Source organism: Gekko japonicus, unplaced genomic scaffold (assembly GCF_001447785.1).
Source record: "Gekko japonicus isolate JY-2015 unplaced genomic scaffold, Gekko_japonicus_V1.1 scaffold939, whole genome shotgun sequence".
Taxonomy (NCBI): domain Eukaryota; kingdom Metazoa; phylum Chordata; class Lepidosauria; order Squamata; family Gekkonidae; genus Gekko; species Gekko japonicus.
The window spans coordinates 281765-301929 of record NW_015174301.1 but is presented as its reverse complement, the minus strand read 5'-3'; the positions used below and the strand labels follow the sequence as shown (position 1 = coordinate 301929).

The 20165-nt window shown below is 47.8% G+C and overlaps 1 protein-coding gene across 1 annotated transcript in view; it reads left to right on the top strand.

The window, feature by feature from the left end:
• ARHGAP35 (Rho GTPase activating protein 35) overlaps positions 1-20165 on the top strand; it is an 80558-nt gene that overhangs the window by 49154 nt on the left and 11239 nt on the right. The window lies entirely within an intron of this gene.

The following is a 20165-nucleotide window of genomic DNA, read 5'->3' as shown; positions in this document are numbered from 1 at the left end:
CTTACAACCTTTCCCTTCCCCTCCCCACAACAGACACCCTGTGAGGTAGGTGGGGCTGAGAGAGCTATCCTGAGAACTGCTCTTGAGAGAACAGCTCTGAGAGAATTATGACTGACCCAAGGTCACACCAGCAGCTGCATGCGGAGGAGTGGGGAATCAAACCTGGTTCTCCCGGGTTAGAATCTGTGCTCCTAACCACTACACCAAACTGCCTCTAGAATTTGGCACATCTTTGTCACTTCTGCAGCTGGTCATCCGTACCTGATTTTGTGCATCTTTAATATATCCACCTTCAAACTTTTTAGACTTCTGATTCTTGCAGCTTGTCTGTTTGAGTGTAGAAAGAATGCTCAGGCAGACCAGAGATGCATTTTAAATTCATGCCGGTGGACTAGGGCATATAGCTTGTTCTTGTTGACCCATAATTAGGTGAGCAGAGTGTGGAAGCAATGCACAGTTTGTGCGCGTGTGTAACACGGTGTGACTTCCCTTGGACTGAAAGGAAAGGGTGGATCATGAGAGCTCCAAAAGGACTGTCTGTTGCCGACTTCTTAAGAAGAAAATAAACAGAAATGTTTCCAAGCCAGGTATCGAAGCTTTCCCCCAAAGGCTTAGGAGGTATGGTGGTAGGTGGATTTTGAACCGCCACATTTGCTCTCTGCATGTATGTGAAGTGCTGTCAAGTCGGTTTTGACTTATGGCGATCCTATGAAGTAATCCACTCTAAAAATGTCCTGTCATTAACAGCCGTTCTCAGGTCTTGCGAACTGAGGGCCGTGACTTCCTTGAGTCGATCCATCTCACGTTGAGAGTCTCCTACTTTTCCTGCTTCCTTTGACTGTCCCTAGCATTGTGGTCTTTTCCAGGGATTCTTGTCTTCTCATAATGTGACCAAAGTAGGATAGCCTCAGTTTACTTGTTTTAGCTTTTAGTTCAGGCTTGATTTGGTCTTAAAGGTAAAGGTTCCCTTGCTCGAAAGTCAGTCGAATCCGACTCTAGGGTTGCGGTGCTCATCTCCGTTTCAAAGCCGAAGAGCCAGCGCTGTCCGAAGACCTTTCCGTGGTCATGTGGCCGGCATGACTAAACACCAAGGCGCACGGAACGCTGTTACCTTCCCACCGAAGTGGTCCCTATTTATCTACCTGCAATTTCTTGCTTTTGAACCGCTAGGTTGGCAGGAGCTGGAACTAGAGATGGGAGCTCACTCCATCATGTGGCACCCGGGTCTCGAACTGCTGAACTACTGACCTTCCATAGCCTGCAGTTCAGCGTCTTAACCACTTAAGAATCCACTTAATTAGTCTTTTTGAGTGTCCACGATATCTGTGAAACTCTCCTCCAATACCCCATTCCAAAGGATTCAACTTTCTGCCTGTCAGCTTTCTTCATTGTCCAGCTTTCACACCCATGCATAGTAATGGGAGATACTCTGGCATGAGTTATCGTGATCTTGGTTGCCAGCAACACATCCTTACGCTTAAGGATCTTTTTTAGCTTCTTCATGGCTGCCCTTCCCAGTCTCCATCTCTGTAATGATTCCATGTTTTGGTGTGTGTGTGTGTGTCTTTAAATGTTGGGTTTGACTGCAGTAATGCAAGGAGAGCGATAGGGGGAGATGAGTGTGCCGTGATTGGCTGATGACTGAGAGGGTGGGAGGAGGGGTGTCTGAGAGTATTCTGTGTGTGTGTCTATGAGGAGATTCTGTGTTTTGAGAGAGACAAGTAGGGAAGAGTTTTGAAGAGAGTCTGTGTGATTATAAGAGTTTTGTGAGAGAGTCTATATGGCAAAGAAACAAGTAGTGTCTAAACTGTGTGGTTATTTTATCTTGTGTGCCCAAGACAAAGAGCTTAGCCTGTGTGGCTATATATATGTGTGTGTGTGAGAGAGAGATGCCTGTGAGAGTGAAGTCTGAGTGACTGTTTGTAACATCAAGTTTTGCCAGTTATATTTACAAGTTTCTTTTTTCAGTAATAGTTCAAAATGACCAGAAACCTATTTTGTTCTTTATTAAATAAATCAATTTTTATTTACACTTATCCCAGCAATCAGTACAGTTCTTCCTCAGGGCCACATAGTCCTCTGAAGTGCCCAGACCCTAGGTCATACTACCGAAAAAGAGAGAGATTTGGAATTTTTAATTCCTGGTGGCAGCAGAAAATCACCAAGTTTATGTACTCAGAGAGTGTTTAAAGGTAAAACCGTCTCCCCAATAAGCAAGGACATCACAATCTCCCTCTGATTTCTTGGTTGCAGTCTCTCTTTTGGTTGATGATGGAGCCAATGAAATTTTCCGCAGTGCTCTGTAGCTAGTGTGAATTTAAGCAGTAGGAATAGCAGTTTGTTTCATAAATAAGATGTCCTCATAGCCACTCACCTTTCCTGGCTTCTCAGCCGGGCTTCAAATCCTGGTGGGGACAGCGAGGGGCCTCTTGCTACTCACAGCCATCAATTCAAACTGGGCTTTTGGCTGGAGGTATCTTGGCTTGATAGTTCACTGGCCGAAAGCAGGGAATAATTGAATTGTCATGGTCCCTCAGTGCCTCTTGCGGCTGACCATAAAGTCAGTCCTGTGCTTTTGCTGCTTCAGGTTTGGGGGGTTTTTTTGTGTGCCAGTCTCTGACATCTCTTGCTTTGTCTGAGTGCTTCGATCTGCAGAGGCAAAGGGATAGCGGAAGGGTTGTATTTACATTCATCAGGAAGAGAACCTGCTATGCTGGCGAGCGGAGAAAGGGCAGGCGGCTTCAGGAATCCCCCATTAGAATTTTGTCATGCTGATGTCCCTGGCTCAGAATGCAGTTCTGAAAGTAATGGTCAGGACAACACAGATCTTTTATTACACAAGTACAAAACACTCTCTCCCCCCCTCCCCCCCCCAGAGGGGCTTCTGCGTGGCATGCAGAAGGTCCCTGGAGTCTCCAGTAAAAAAACAACAACATCCAAGCAGTAGGTGATGGGAAAGACCTCTGCCTGAGACCCCAGACTGCTGCTGCCAGTCAGAGTAGACAATATTTGTTGTAAGTCAGTCTGTGCTCAGTGACAGCACAGATTCCACAGACAAAGAGCTACCTGCAGCTGGCCCTCAGCCAGTAATTGAACAACAGGCTGCAGCTGGCTCTGAGCCAGGAGGAATGCAACAAGATATCAGGTTGCGGGCTGAGCAGAAGTCACAGCCTATAGCTGAAACCGAGCCAACGCCTTGTAGCTCTGAAGCAGTAAACAAGGCTTCAGAAGCCACTCCCAGCCCACCTAGCTCACCCACACCCCTGCAGCGCCGATGCTGTCAGAGGCGAGCTGAGTTGCAGGAAAGGAGGAGTGTGAGACTCATGTCCCATTGTCAGCTGTCACCTGATGAGATGGATGAGCAGTTTCAGGATGACTGCCAGGGAATGGGCTGGTGTTGTAGCTCGTTAAGACTTGGCTGTAAAATCAGCCGGGAGAAACTGCAGTTCCGTGGACACAACAAGTACACATTGCTACTGAACCACTGACCTTGCAGTTACCGGACCACTGGAACCCCAACTTTTGGACTGGCCCCTGCCCTTCTGAACCCTGCATCAATAATAAAGAGCAGATCTTCATTGCTAATGAGTGACCCTCACATCGTTGATGGGCGTATTCATTTCAAGCATAGACGTGATACAGTGGGGCAGCTTTCATTCCCCTAAGGGTGTTCAACCTTCTACAGGGCAAGAGATATTGGATCCCAGAAGTAAAACATATTCAAAAATGCTGGTCTATCCAGATGGGGAGCGACACTGGATGAGGAATCAGTACAGGGTTGATGGAGCAAGAGAGACGCAACCCTACCAATCAACTTGCTAGAGCTTCGAGCCATCCACCTAACTCGTCTGTATTTCAGAGCCAAAATAGCTCAATCTCCTGTTTTGATAAGAACAAGACAACATAGTGGCAAAAACTTACCTTGACAAATGGGGGAAATCTAGGTCCACAGTGCTTCAGAGGGAAGTGGCTAGGATCCTAATGTGGACAGAGAAGAACCTGTCCTTTCTCAGGGCAGAACACATCAAGGGAATGGCAAATATCCAAGCAGACTGGCTCAGCGGGCAGGCAATCCAAGAGGGAGAATGACCCATCAAGAAGGAACTGTTCGTCCTAATACCAATCCACGTCGGTCCCCGCACTGGTAGATCTCTTTGTATCCTCTGTGAATCATCAGACATATTGATTCTTCACCAGGTCCCATCATCCTCAGACTGAAGGAACAGACACCTTAACATCAAACTGGCCGAGAGGTCTGTTATAAGCCTTCCCACTGGTTCCAGTACTACCAAAACTGATCCAAAAGATCAAGCAACAACAGGTAGAGGTCATTCTATTGGCTCCCTTTAGGCCCCGTTGCCCATGGTTTTCGGCTCCACTTCAGATGTCCAGAGATCCACCTTTGTGACTCCCAGTATTCATGGAATATGCTATAACAGGGACCAACCTGGCACCCACATCCAGAGTGGTTAAACTTGACTGCTTGGAGACTGAATGGGATAACTTTATCTGACTAGGTTACAGCGCCGAAGCCGTGGATACTCTCCTTGCCTCTAGGAGGCAATCGTCCAACATATATAACACAACTTGGGAAGCATTCGCTCGAGGGTGTAGGAAGAGAGTCAGTGCCCTAAACCCACAACTCAAGTCACTTCTAGACTTCCTTCAAGAAGGCGTCAACAGAGGTTTAAGAGCTGCAACACTCAAACGGCAAGTTGCAGCGCTGTCTACAGCGTTACCTCTGGTTGAAGGCGTCAGTCTATCAAGACATCCACACATACGTTGCTTCCTCAAGGGAGCAACTCTAAAAGAGCCTCCACAGATGTATGGATTTCCAGTGTGGAAATTACATATTGTGCTTTCATCCCTCACCAAACCACCCTTCGAGCCAATTAGAGCGATTCCATTGCAGTGGCTGAGAATGAAAATTCTATTCCTGGTGGTCATCACTTCTGTGAGAAGGGTGTCAGAGCTCAGAGCATTTTCCATCGAGCCCGAGCTCTCTCTCTCTCTTCCACAAGGATATGGTGACATTGAGAACCGATCCAAACTTTCAACCGAAGGTAAATTCTAACTTTCCACAGATCCGAAGAAATCAATCTTCCATCTTTCTGCCCAAACCCCAGTCATCCGAGGAAACGGTCTTGGCACACATTGGCTGTCAAAAGAGCCCTGAAGGCGGTCGTATGCAGAGCAGAACACATCAGAAAAACAGGTCTGTTTGTTTCTATTTCCCCACCCGAACATCGGTAATGAAATGTCTAAGTCAGCCGTCAGCAGGTCTCTCAAGGCTTGTATCATCAGAGCATACAAGCTCCACAAGCGCGACGCGCCACATGGAATCACAGCTCAAACCAGCGCAGCATTTTCTTGACAAGCCACGGTGGAAGAAGTATGCAAGGCAGCAACATGGTGGTCACCCGTCTCTACGTTTATAAGGCACCGTAAGATAAACACCTACAATCCGGCTGATGCTGCCTTCGGCAGAAGAGTGCTTCAGCATATCCTAGGCACAGAAAACAATGATCCACCCGGGACATGAGGGCACTGCTGTGGGAGGTCCCACCAAGATGTCCTCCACCTCAGAGGCAGAACAGACCATTGGATACTTACCGTGAAGGCTCCTTCTCCTCTGAGGAAAGGAGGACATCTTGTCCCTCCCAAGTTGTCGTCAATCAGTCAGTCAACCAATTAGAAGAAGAAGAAGAGATTGGATTTATACCCGGCCCTTCACTACCCAAAGGTGTCTCAGAGCGGCTGATAAACTCCTTTTCCCTTCCCCTCCCCACAACAGACACCCTGTGAGGTAGGTGGGGCTGAGAGAACTCTTGACAGAAATGGCTCTTTTTCAAGGACAGCTCTTGTCAGAACTATGGCTTGCCCAAGGTCATCCAGCAGGTGCAAGTGGAGGAGTGGGGAATCAAACCCGGTTCTCCCAGATTAGAGTCCGCGCACTTAACCACTACACTAAACTGTCTCTCGTTAGGTGCAGTATTCCTTCCTGTCTTAACTGTTCTTAATTGTCTTTCGTTAATATTAAATGTTACCTGTTCAGTCCAGTTGTCGCGTAGCTTAACTGCTTTCGGAGTTGCCAGAACTGAAGGGCGGGTGACTCCTACAGGCTTCCCCTTGCTCGAAAGCCAGTCGAATCCGACTCTAGGGATGCGGTGCTCATCTCCGTTTCCAAGCCGAAGAGCCAGCGCTGTCCAGAGACGTTTCCGTGGTCATGTGGCCAGCATGACTAGATGCCGAGGTGCACAAAACACTGTTAGCTTCCCACCGAAGCAGTACCTATTTATCTACTTGCAATTTCTTGCTTTCGAACTGCTAGGTTGGCAGGAGTCGGGGTCAGAGACGGGAGCTCATTCCGCCACGTGGCACTCGGGTCTTGAACTGCCGAGCTAAGCGTCTTAACCACTTGAGCCACCGCAGCCCCTGAAAGGCACAAAAGAATGCACCAAATAATGAGCCTATGATACGATGCTCCAGGTGTGGTGCAAGATCTGCACTTTCCTCCCCCCCCAACCCCAAGACTTTTGTGGCACAGCTGGCTGTGAACAAGGTAAAGGTAAAGGTCTCCCTTGCTCGAAAGCCAGTGGAGTCAGACTCTAAGGTTGCGGTGCTCATCTCCGTTTCAAAGCCGAAGAGCCAGCGCTGTCTGAAAACGTTTCCGTGGTCATGTGGCCGGCATGACTAAACACCAAGGTGCACGGAACGCTGTTCCCTTCCCACCAAAGTGGTACCTATTTATCTACTTGCAATCTCTTGCTTTCGAACTGCTAGGTTGGCAGGAGCTGGAACTAGAGAGGGGAGCTCACTCCATCATGTGGCAACCCGGGTGAACAAGACGAACCCATAAATTAGAAGAACCGTAGCATCTGGTCCCCAGGCCAGCCCCCACCACGGCTGTCATGACAGACCCAAGTAGATCTCTCAAGTCCGTGCAGATGGTGAAAGGCGATGGCTTTGTTCCAGCAGGGCCCATTTCCCTTGGACGTCAATTTCCCCTGCCACATTGAATCCGTACAGTAAGAAATGCAAAGCGGCAAAGGCCTCTTGAGCTGTCTGGCACCTTTTCACAATGGAAACTGCGTACGTGAAGCAGGGATAACCTGTCAAGCTTTTAGAGATGAGACTGGCAAGGGAAAATGCAAATGCTACCCTTCTCCCCCTCCCCCAAAGTGAAAAGATTTAAGGCTGGTTCCCTTCAGTAGTTCAAGACCCGAGTGCCGCATGGGGGAGTGAGCTCCCGTCTCTGGTTCCAACTCCTGCCAACCGAGCAGCTCAAAAGCAAGAAAGTGCACGTAGATAAATAGGTACCACTTCGGTGGGAAGGTAACAGTGTTCCATGCACCTCGGCGTTTAGTCATGCCGGCCACGTGACCACAGAAACGTCTTTGGACAGTGCTGGCTCTTCAGCTCGGAAACGGAGCTAAGCATCGCATCCCCTAGAGTTGGATTCGTCTGGCTTTCGAGCAAGGGAAACCTCCCTTCACTGAATCAGTCTGTGGGGCGATGGTGCTTCAGGTTTTAAAAATTAATGGGTCCTCTCTTGGATATCCTGTAGCTTCGTGTCCTGCCCAAGTGGGGAGTGTGGCGGAAGAGAAATAGCTGGCAGTTCAGTGCGCTGGAAATACCTGAGACCGGGGGTGGGTGGGTTTTCTATTCTCAGAGAGCTGCTCTTGAATTATGCACGACCGTCTTCCAGTAACTTGTGATACCTTGGAGCCATTGGATCACGTATTCAGATAGGACCACAATCATGTGCAGAAATAAGCAGCTGAAGGTAACAGCGTGAAGTGGTTCTTGATGTTCCAGAATGTACAAAATACTTTCCGTTTTATTGAATAGTACTAAGTTTGAGTCCAGTGGCACCTTTGAGACTCAAACTTTGTTCTGTTGCTTCAGACCAACACGGCTACCCACCTGAGCCTGTGTTTAATATAGATTTTTAATCCCTTTATGAAAAAAGGTGACTTTTTCACGCAAAAACTGAAATTGGCTCTGTCATTTTGCCCTTTTGGGACATTGTCACCACAGCTTTTTGTATGATATCCCCAAAGGAAAATTGATTGCCAGTTATTGGCTGCTTTACAACATAAAAAACAAACCCCAGGTTTTCTCACTGGTACAATAACTTTGTACCTTAACCTGTATTAAGCATTGGGGCCCAGTATACCCTAGCCTTTCCATTAGACACTTAGCAAAAGTTGTTTTCAGTAGAACGATTTACTTTTTATAAAAGAAACACAATTGTCTTTGGAAATGTGCACATGGGATATATGCATACAGACATAAACCACAAGATATGACATAGTGTGTGTTGGTTTGTTGACACGCGGCGGTGTGTACCGTGACACACACAGACTTCTGTTGTCAAATGCAGTTAAGTGTCATTGAGGTAAAACCCACAAAATCAATTTGGTCTGACCACCAGTTATTTTCTCTATCCTCAGCAACAAAAATATTTTTTTCCCCTGTATCCAGAATTGTGAATGGTCAGTATGCTTACCTTATAAACATAGATGCTGTGCATAGAAAAGTAATGGGCTGTGTGCTTCTTGCAGTGCATGGTCTTCTGGCACCCATATTTATAATTTTCTTCCCTGTGTGTGAAAATTCAACCGCTGATGATAACACCCCAGGCATCTGCAGTAGGCTGTGGCCCATGAGGACATATGTCACAACAACAAGCCTTCAAGGCAGGAGGCCCCAACCCTTTTGAGCCTTCGTACACATTTGGAGTGTTTGACATAGCATGGGGGGCGCGGCCACAAAATGGCTGCTGTGGGGGGCTGAGCCAACCACGGAACGACTATCGCAGCCAATGCTCCCTTCTAAGCTGTGGAGTCTTGTGAGCAAAAATTCTACTTGTGAGCTCACTGGCGTCAAAGTTGTGAGCGAGCGATTTGTCCACGGCTCTGGAGCCATTCTTCTAGTTTGCTCTGGAGCCCTCCTTCCTGGGCTAAGACAAAAATCTCTGAGCTGGAGGCTAAAAAACTGTGAACTCACACTAACTCAGCTTAGAGGGAACACTGGTGGCAGCTTAACTTCAGTAACACTTTGCAAATCCTTGTGCTGTGGTGGCAGCCGCTGCCAAAGCAACATTTTAAAAAAAATCTGCATAGCCAGGAGCTTTGCTGGGCAAAAGCCGTATCTGGCCCTGCCCACGTCCTGAAAATTGTTGGCGGGCACCAGAAAATGTGCCGATAATGTGCTGTGGGCACCACATTGGGGACTCCTGCTTTAAGGTGTTATAAAATCCCATTTGCCAAAGGAGACCAGCACAGAGTAAATCTGCCCATCCAGCCTTGCTGAACTGTAATAGTTAACCATAATAGTTAATGCAGTGGATCAGGGAACTGTAGCTTGTGTTATGGGGGGGAAAAGTGTCCCCTGACTTTATTTTAGGTAACCTGGCATGGTGTTATGTGTTTAAAAAAAAATCCATGTTCTGTGGCTTCATATTAATTATATCCTTTTGAAAAGGAACAGAGACGTTGCACATGGTAAGGAACGGTTTTTGTAAAATGGTATTTTAAGCAAATGTTTGCACACTTGGCCCAGTCAGTCTCTCTGTACATTTTTCAGCACCAGCCTTTCTCGTGTTTCTTTTTTCTAAACTCTGTAGGAAAGGATGTAAAAATAGATTGGGAACGAAACGCAGTGATGAAAAGTTAATTAACATCTTGCAGAAATGATTTGTTTATGTGAACGGGTGTGATCTCCTGGTATGTCTGGGTTAAGGATCCTTACGACTGTCACCCTGGGCAGGGATAGGCTATACTTGGGAGGGGTGTGTTGGTAAACTTTAACCTCTCTTTGTAATGATACCCTATGAATTCTTGTCCTCCAAAAGGTCCTGTCGTTTAGTGTAGTGGTTAAGTGCACGGACTCTAATCTGGGAGAACTGGGTTTGATTCTCCACTCCTCCACTTGCAGCTGCTGGATGACCTTGGGCAAGTATAAAGAAAACAGTCGTGAGTGTGTGACCCACAAATCAAGCAGTCAAGAAGACTTGCAAAGAAAACGCTTACTATGTATTACAGTCTGAAGCACTACAGCATAATAAATCAATTCCTACAAATCATAAGAAAATCCTACTGCAAAGGTACATCATCAACGTCGTCTTCGGATTATATAACAACGTTTCAAAATTGGATCTTCCTAAATGCCCAGGATCCATTAGAAGCTTAGCAGCATACTTGAGCCTGAACATTTACTGAGATCAGCGTCCTATCTGAATGTATTATCTTTCATGACTTGTTGTAAAGCACTTTAGGAACATAAGAATTTTTGTACCACTCTAACATTTCCTGAGGAAGATCCAATTTTGAAACGTTGTTATATAATCCGGAGACGACGTTGATGACGTACCTTTCCACTAGGCTTTTCCTATGATTTGTAGGAATTGATTTATTGTGTTGGGGTACTTCAGACTGTAATACATAGTAAGCGTTTTCTTTGCAAGTCTTGTTGACTGCTTGATTTGTGGGTCAGACTCTCACGACTGTTTTTTTTACACTTGTTCTCTGATTAGGTCGTGTTTGTCCACATTTGTCTTGTGACCTTGGGCAAGCCATAGTTTTGTCAGAGGTGTTCTTGAAAAAGAGCCGTTTCTGTCAGAGCTCTCTCAGCCCCACCTACCTCACAGGGTGTCTGTTGTGGGGAGGGGAAGGGAAAGGAGTTTGTAAGCCGCTCTGAGACTCCAAGGGAAGGGCAGGGTATAAATCCAGTCTCTTCTTCTCTTCTTCTTCGAACAGCCTTGCTCAGCTCTTGCAGACTGAGGGCCGTGGCTTCCTTGATGTAGTCAGTCCTTCAGTCCATCTCATGTTGGGTCCTCTCTTTTCCTGCTGCCCTTCCGCTCTGCTTAGCATCATTGTCTTCTCCAGCGGGACTTGTCTTCTCATCATGTAATGTACTTTCTTGTAAAGTACGGTCACCTCTGATTATTTCCGCTTCTAGGAAGACTTCAGGCTTGATTTTATCTGGAACCCGCTGAGTTGTCTTTTTGGCAGTCCATGATATAAGTAGAAACTGTCCTCCAACACCACATCTCAAATGAATCGACTTTCTTGCTGTCAGCTTTCTTCACTGTCTAACTTTCACACCCGTACATAGTAATGGGGAATAGTATAGTATGAATTATCTTGGTCAGCAGCAACACATCCTTCCACTTATGGATCTTTTCTAGCTTCTTCATGGCTGCTCTTCCCAGTCTCCATCTCCCTATGATTTCTTGGTTGCAGTCTCCCTTCTGGTTGGTGATTGAGCTAAAGAATAGAAAAGCTTTACCAATTTCAATCACTTCATCATCAGCCTTGTTGTTCAGTCGCACATTCGAGTCCGACTCTTTGCGACCCCATGGACCAGATCATGCCAGGCCCTCCTGTCTTCTGTCATGCTCTGGAGTTTACTTAATTTCATGTTCGTTGCCTCGATAACACTGTCTAACCATCTCATCCTTTGCCGTCCCCTTCTTCTTTGACCTTCAATCTTTCCCAGCATCAGGGTCTTCTCCAGTGAGGGCTCCCTTAAAGTTGTGTAATCAGCCTTAAAGTTATGTAATTCCGGAGTAGTCATTACTTTTGTCTTTTTGATGTTCAGCTGTAATTCTGCTTTAAACACTGTTTTAATCTTTATTGGTAAGTCTTCACTATGTGCTGCCAGTAATGTGGTGTCATCTGCATATCTCAAATTGTCAATGTTTCTTCCTCTAGTTTTTTGCTCCACCTTCATCTAAATCTTATCCAGTTTTCTATTATATGTTCAATATATGGATTGAAGAGATAGGGAGATAAAATACACCCTCGTCTGACATATTTGCCAATTGGAAACCATTCTGTTTCTCCAGATTCTGTCCTAACACTAGTCTCTTGTCTAAAGTAGAGGTTGCGCATCAAAACAATCAGACGCTGTGGCACACCCATTTCTTTGAAGACCAACCATAGCTTTTCATGATCCACACGTGAAATTTTCTTCTGAAATTCTCTCGTATGTTCCAGTAACCAATGTAAATTTGCAGTATGACCTCAAGTGCCTCTTCTTTTTCTGAATCCAAGTTGAGCTTCTGGCATCTCTCATTTCAAATGCAGTAACAGTCTTTGTTGTAAGATTTTGGGCATCACTTTAGTCATGTGAGAAATTAATGTGATGGTCCGATAGTTGCTGTGGTCTCTGATGTCTCCTTTTTTCAGAATTGGAATGTCGGTCTGTGAGCCATTGTTTTGTTTTCCATATTCGTTGGCATACTCTTGTTAAGATTTTGATGGACTCGGAATAGATGGAATAGCTCTATTGATATCCCATCTATTCCTGGTGATTTATTTCTCCACATTGCTTTGAGTGCACTTTCACTTCACTTCCTAGAATTGCAGGTTCTTCAAAAGATTCTCCTTGGAAGGAGTCTGTCATCCTTTCATATTTTTAAAAAGCTCTTTAGTGTATTGTTACCATCTTTTCTTTATTTTGTCCTGTTCAATTAATGAATTTTCGTGTTGATCTTTCACCGTGCCTAACCTTGCTTTCTTGATTGTGTGAAACAGATCTTTTGTTCTTCCTTTTTTGTTGTGAGTTTCTATTTCTTTGCACTGGTTATTATAATAATTTGCTTTGTATTCCAGTTGCTGGCATGCTGCATTTAGACTCCTGATGGCACCTGGTATTTTTGGCCACTGTGTGACAGAGTGTTGGACTAGATGGGCCATTGGCCTGATCCAACATTGGCTTCTCTTATGTTCTTATTCTTATTCCTGTCACCTTTTATTCTTGCTTCTCATCTGTCTTTAGCCATTTTAAGAGTTTTGTCAGTAATCCATCGAGGCTTTTCATTTCTTTTGGATACAGGAATAGTCTTTGTGCATTGTTCCTTGGTAATATCTCTGGTTTCAACTCATAGTTCTTCTGGTTCCCATTCACTTGAATTTAGTAATACAAATCTATTCTTTAAGTGGCCGTTTAACTTCTCAGGAATGTTGTTTAGATTGTATTTTGGCATGATGAATGTTTTGGTGTGTGTGTGTGTTTCCCCCCCCCCCCCCAGCTTCATTCTGATTTTTGATATTAACAATTCATGGCCTGTACCACAGTCAGCTCATTCATGGTCTTGCTTAAGCCGAGAGAACAGAACTTCTCCATCTCCTGCTTCTGATCATGTAATTAATTTGATTTCTCTATTGGCCGTCTAGTGAGGTCCACATATATACAATATGATACTATTTCGCATGTATGCAGCATTTCATAGAAACATAGAATCACTTGGAAGGGGCCATACAGGCCATCTACTCCCACCCCCTGCTCAGTGCAGGATCAGCCTACAGTATTTAAAATTCTTCATGTCACCATGCAGCCCTGGGAGGTAGGACAAGCATCATGATACGGTGTTGTGGGGCAGAGGCCGAAGGAGCCGATCCCCTGAGGCTGACTAGTGGTTTCATGGCAGAGGTGATGAGAGTTGAATGGGGGATGCTTGGATTTCTAGCTCTTGTAGCTGGAGTTGTGGGACCACTCAATCCTCTTGAGCAGCTGTCTCAGAATCCTGAAACATTTCGTATGTTTCCCCCAGCTGTGAAGTGTGAACTGCTTATTCAAGCCAATGGACTCGGTTGCAGAGTTAGCTACAATCCGCTTCTTGAAGTTCCCGTTTCCCTTGCAAGTGCTGACCGATACTCCGCCCCCAGCTAGTCAGCCGCTAACTCTCCCAACGAAAGTCTTCCTCCGAGCTGATTTAAAGCCGTTGCCTTCATCAGCGCGTGTAACCACTGCAAGCATGTGTGAGAGGTGGCTCCGGGAATAGTCGGGGTGAAAACTCTCCGATGGCGCAGCCCACCCCCACCCCCCGTGCTTCTCGGGTTCTTGTGATGTGTGGAAGTGCCCCATGGCCGAAGGCAGCTGTTTTTGCTGGAGCTGTTGGGCGTAGATGAAGGCCGTGGGGAGAAAAGCCGCCTCAGTTCTGAGAGACAACAGTAGGGCCCCTTCTGTAGCAGAAGCCCGGCTGGCGGGTTCCATTATAGCATTACCGTGGGGATGTTTGATGAACGAGGTGTACATGTTTGCATAGGAAGCCACTGGGGGGATCTGAAAGCAGATTAGCCATAATGTGCTTATTCCGCCAAGTTTCTCTCTCTCTCTCTCTCTCTCTTTGAAAGGAAATGGCTTTTCTGCTCTCCACAGATTACAGTCGGAGGCCCGCACGTGGGAGAAGTCTGTTGCCGTAGCAGTCGGGCGGGTTCCGAAAACTCCGGCCCATCTGCTCGAGGGGAGAGACCCGTTGGGCCTGTGGCGTGTGTGCCTAGGCTTTTCCCAAGCTGGTAGAGGAATCCCTAAAGCGCAGAAGCCTTTCTCAGCCTCAGAATTTCTGCCTCCTTTGAAAGGCTTTATGCAGGCATGGAGCCCTCCTGGTTAGTCGAGAGCCCTTTCAATGCTCTATGCGTGTTACAGCCAAAAGAACAGCCACAACAGGCACAAGGGGCTGCTGAGGCTTCCTTGGACTAGAGTCCGCGGCTGCTGCAGCTGCTGTGGGCATCAGGGGTTCCTCTAAGCCGTGGAGTCTTGTGAGCAAAAATCCTACTTTGTGAGCTACCGGCATGAAAGTTGTGAGCGAGCGATTTGGCTGCTGCATCAATTAGTTGGCTCTGGAGCCCTCCTTCCTGAGCCAGGGCAAAAATGTGTGAGCCGGAGGCTAGAAAACTGTGAGCCAGCTCACACTGACTCAGCTTAGAGGGAACACTGGTGGGCATTCCTTACGAGGAAGTCGCGGCCCTCAGTTTGCAAGGCTGTTATCGGCAGGACGTTTTGCAGGACACTTATTCATAGGGTCTCCCATGAGTCGGAAGCGACTTGATGGCACGTCACACATGCACACACAATACACACGCGCACACAGCACACAGAAAGGACAAAAATGGAGATCTTTTCAGCAAATTTTCTATACCACTTGAATATTAAGAATATATAGATCTACCACGCGAGTCCTTTTTTAAACGTTCCAGCGGTGATCCTGGAGCCACTTTGGTGTCGTGGTTAAGTGCGCGGACTCTAATCTGGGAGAACGGGGTTTGATTCCCCCACTCTTCCACTTGCAGCTGCTGGATGACCTTGGGCAAGCCATAGTTCTGTTAGAGCTGTCCTTGAAAAGGCAGTTCTCGAGAGAGCTCTCTCAGCCCCACCTACCTCACAAGGTGTCTGTTGTGGGGAGAGGAAGGGAAAGGAGTTTGTGAGCCGCTCTGAGACTCCCTTGGGTAGTGAAAGGCGGGGTATAAATCTAACCTCCTCCTCCTCCTCCTCCTCTCACTTTGACCAAGAAAAAAAAGGGGAGTTTTCAGTCTCTGTTGTCTTTTTCCTGTTCTTTGTGTTTTCCCTTTTGATCGTCCCCTGCTGTAAGTTTATCTGCAGCCAAACAAAACTTTGCAAGCCTGTTTTGCTTAGCACGGACCTTTACCCGGCTGGTTCCTTGTGCTCACTTGCCGTCGGGTTACAGGAAACCCCGAAGTGGTGATTGCAAGCGCGGTGTGGAAACCCGGGGGCTTTGGAGTGGCGAGCCTGGCACAGAATATACAGTCCACTGCAGGGCAGCAGCTAAGGAAGACGCAGGGCTTCCGAATCGGTGGGTGAGCCAGCTACTTTGGGCTTGCTGAGATGAAAATGCACTTGTCAGTCCCCCCGGTCTAAAAGAACGAAAAAGCAGTTTTGTGGCCTGGGCTCTTGCGCATGATATTTGGCAGCCACTTGGTAGCTTGTCTGTCTCGATCGCTGCGGTTTTCATTCTGCCCTTCCTCCGAGAAATTCCGGGCAGTGCCCCTGGTCCTCTTCCACCTCCAGTCCCTCGTCCACAAGTTGCTTTGTTGGCAATTGGCCCAAGGTCACCCAGTGAGCTTTGCGGCAGAGTGGGCATGCAGCCGGCGTTCCCTCTAAGCTGAGTCAGTGTGAGCCAGCTCACAGTTTTCTAGCCTCCGGCTCACACATTCTTGTCCTGGCTCAGGAAGGAGGGCTCCAGAGCCAATTCATTGATGCAGTAGCCCAAATGGCTCTCTCACAACTTTAATGCCAGGAGCTCACCAAGTAGGATTTTTGCTCACAAGACTCCGCAGCTCAGAGGGAGCATTGGATGCGGCCCTAGATCTCCCGTCAGCTGTATTTGTTGTCGCCGTCAAGTCGCAGCTGACTTATAGTGGGGTCCTCAAGGCAAGAGACATTCAGAGGTGGTTTGCCCATTGCCTGTCCCCTCGTCATGACCAGTGCTCCCGCTAAGCTGTGGAGTCTTGTGAGCAAAACTTCTACTTGGTGAGCTCCTGGCATTAAAGCTGTGAGCGAGCGATTTGGCCGCTGCATAAATTAGTCTGCTCTGGAGCCATCCTTCCCTGAGCTAAGACAAAAATGTGTGTGCCGGAGGCTAAAAAAACTGTGAGCTGGCTCACGCTAACTCAGCTTAGAGGGAACGCCCATCATGACCCTAGACTTCCTTGGTGGCCTCCCGTCTTGATACCTGCCAGGGCCTATCCCTGCTTAGCTCCTGAGATCGGGCTAGCCTGGGTATGGTCCCTTCTCGCTTTCTTCCTTTGGCTCCAGCACATTACATAGGTTTGCCGCAATAGCTCCTAGGCTGTTGTCAAAGACCGAGTCCAGTGTGAGACAGGATTTCGTAACGTAAACATGGAAGTGGATTGCAGGAAGTATTAAGCCTCTTATTAAACATTGCCGTTTCTGTGCTGTGAAGTCGAATGGCTTTTAACAATCGCCTCGCCTCCCATTCCCAGCGCTGCACAGTGTGATTGGTAAGCTGTTGCCAACTTCTTAGCTCCCAGTCAATGGATGCTTCGTCGTTAGCGCCTGAGCACAGCCGATCGTGAAGACGAGAAGAGGAGGGACTGGTGTATATGTGAGAAGCTCAGGCGTTCCACAAAAGGGTGGGGGGCAGTGTTCCCTCTAAGATGAGTTAGTGTGAGCTAGCTCACAGTTTTTTAGCCTCCAGCTCACACATTTTTGTCTTAGCTCAGGAAGGACGGCTCCAGAGCAAACTAATGTATGCAGCAGCCAAATCGCTCGCTCACAGCTTTAATGCCAGTAGCTCGGAAAGTAGAATTTTTGCTCACAAGACTCCACAGCTTAGAAGGAACATTGGTGGGGGGACTAATGGGGTGCGGACTGCGTAGCCATCCCACAGGCCCCCACCGACTCCACATTCACTTGGCTTTTAAGGATAAAAAGTAGCTGTGTTGGGGAGGCGCGTGTCACCGTGCTCTCTAGCACCCATGTTCTTCCCACGGAAAACGAAGCTATCTCATTAGGCGTGGAGCAGCAGGGGGGATTCGGGGTCACGCTTGCTACTCGCAGAAGCCGCTTAATGATTGTGCCGGGGTGTTCAAACAGCCCTTCATGTTTCTCGCTGGCTCCTTCCCCCGCGTCCCCCCTCCTCGAGTTTAAACATGCTCGCCTTTTGATTTTTCTGTCCAGGCCCTGTTGCCTATGAAAAATGGGACTGGTGCGTGGGTGCGGCTCAGCTAGCCCCCTTTCGCCACTGAAACGCAGTAACGGTGCCTTTTCTGTGGCATCCTGATGATGAGAAAGCGGCCCGCCGTGAGCGATCTCACAGGGTGCCACGCGCTTCCAGGGAAACCTTCCCTGGGCAGCTGAGCTTTCCTCATTCCCGTTCGGCGAGGCCAATATGAAGTACGTCATTGGGGGGGGGGGACGTGGTTTTTATGAGCAGAGCTGGCCTGAGAGATCTCGGTGGCTTGAGCAGAAAATCTAGGATGCACGCGGTTCGCCGGAAGCCCGCCCCCGCCTAAAAGGAGCGTGAGCCGAGCAAGGGTCAGTCCCTGAGGCATGCACAGAAGAGGTTCTCCACAGCCCGGCCTGTCTTACTCCCCCTCAGTTGGCCCTTCATGGTGCCCAAAATCTATCCCGCATCACCTTGCCCCTGAGCAAGCGGTACAGGTACTTGGGCTGTGTGTGTGTGTGTGTGTGTGTGTGTGTGTGTGTGTAATGGGGCCTGTGTTATCCATTGACAAGTTTGGGCTTCAGGCTCCTGGGGAAGACAAACGGCAGTGGCAGCAGCTGCCGTTTCCCCACTCCCCGGGCGCAGGGGCACAGTGCTTCTTTTGTTCTAGGCTTGGAATTATACGGCCCTCTGGGCTGGTCCATTAACCCAGTTTCCCTCCCCAGCGAGGTGAATCGCTTTCTATGAAATGAGGTCCCCCGTACAGGCAGCCCTCTCCAGCAATTAAGAGCTCTTAAGCGCTTCGGATAAATCCTCCTCCTTCCAGATTTTACCTACTGTCACTCTATTCCCGGCCCATGTCCAGGTTTTCCCTCTCCAAACGCGGGATTCCAAGAACGTGGCATTTAAAACTGTTGCCGAATTGGGAACTTCTGCTCCCGCCGTTCACAGTGTGACTGTGTTTTACAAGGTCAGTCACCTTAATTCCGCTCGTTTGGTTAGGTCCCATGGACCTGTCATGCTAGCAGAAGCGGTTTCCTCTGGTGGAAGAAGATGCTCGGTCCTAAAAATGAAAAAGGCCTGTTCAAGGTGCCTTGCAGTAAGCATTTATGTAGCCCTTTCAGTTATTTGGTGTCGTGGTTAAGTGTGCGGACTTCTAATCTGGGAGAACCGGGTTTGATTCCCCACTCCTCCACTTGCACCCGCTGGATGACCTTGGGCAAACCATAGTTCTGGCACAGCTGTTCTTGAAAAAGAGCAGTTTCTGTCAGAGCTCTCTCAGCCCCACCCACCTCCCAGGGTGTCTGTTGTGGGGGGGGGAGAGTTTGTAAGCCGCTCCGAGACTCCTTCGGGGAGTGAAGGGCGGGGTAGAAATCCAACCTCCTCTTCTTCTTCTTCTGTTTGGAGTGGTGGTTCGCGAACGCTGCCTTGTAATCCTTATGGTGTCCTTGGAGGCTACTTATTTTATCCTCGTATTGCAGCTGGGGAAGGGGTTGATAGAATAGGTCCCCAAAGGCCACCGGATGAGTTCATGATCCTGGTGAGATCTGAGAGAGGCTTTTTGCCCGTCTGCCACTCCTTAAACTGTTGCGCTCAGGGGTGGTACCACAGCTCTGCAGTAGGGCACGGAGCTGACGTGTAAATGTTTCTGGCGGGTTCAAGCCCCGGTTGGTGTTCCCAGCTGTAGGGGATCTCTGGTCCTGGGTCTGAGCACGGTTTTCCGAAGACTCTGCCGGATGGGACAATACCACGTTAGGAAGGAGCCTGGGTTTTTTTAACCAAGAGAGTTTCATGTCTTCCTCACAGGACTGCTGCGTATTTCCCCCAGGTGGCTGTCTGGATATTCATTTCCCGTGGGGGAGACAGTGAGGAAAGGAACAAAGATTTTGACGAGCCTTTTGCGTTAATTGTGTCTCAAATACTTGGGGAACCTCAGGCAGGGACATGCCTGACTCCACACAGCTGACGTAGAGATCGGGGTGGGGTGGAGACCGAAGACTCAGTTTGAAGCTCATTCATCCAGTATTTTAGTTACCTCCACTAGGTATATCTTTATCTTGAACTTGCTGTGCGTATCTAGAGCAGGTGGCACAGGGATCAGACTTCGAACCTACTTCCCCCCTCCCTGAGTTCTGTACAGTGCAGAAAATACTCGAACATCTCACCTTCTCTGTTAATAAAAGACTGGCACCTGATACCCGGTCTCTAGGAATCCGTGTGACCAAAAAAACACACACCCTCTTATGAAACCTAGATGCGTGTTGTGGGTCGGAGAAAAGAGGGTTTTTTGCATCTTAGGGAAATTTGTGTGGAATAATTTTCTAAAATAAGATTTTATTTGTATTTGGCAAAGGGCCTTTTTTTTTTTTAACGCGTTGGAGAACTCCGGGCAGAGCTCGTTAAATTTTAGGCGCTCCGTTTGACAGGCTGCCTCTCTCATAGAGACTGAAGGCAGAGGACAAAATGTAGAAAGCAAATTCAGTCAGACAGGCATAAGACATTCCGAAACAATGCAGTGGTGCTGGGCTCAGAGAATTAGGAAACAGCGCAAACAAAACGAACAAAAAAACCCAGTCTAAGGCATGACATACCACAGTGCAGGAGGTGGGTTACAAAACTAGAAGATACTGCATTAATATTTATGGCCTCAGCTGCCTTGCACGTCTCAGCCTCTTTGGATATTTTATCTCCACCCCTTTACATTAACTTGGAGGCCCCCACCCACCCA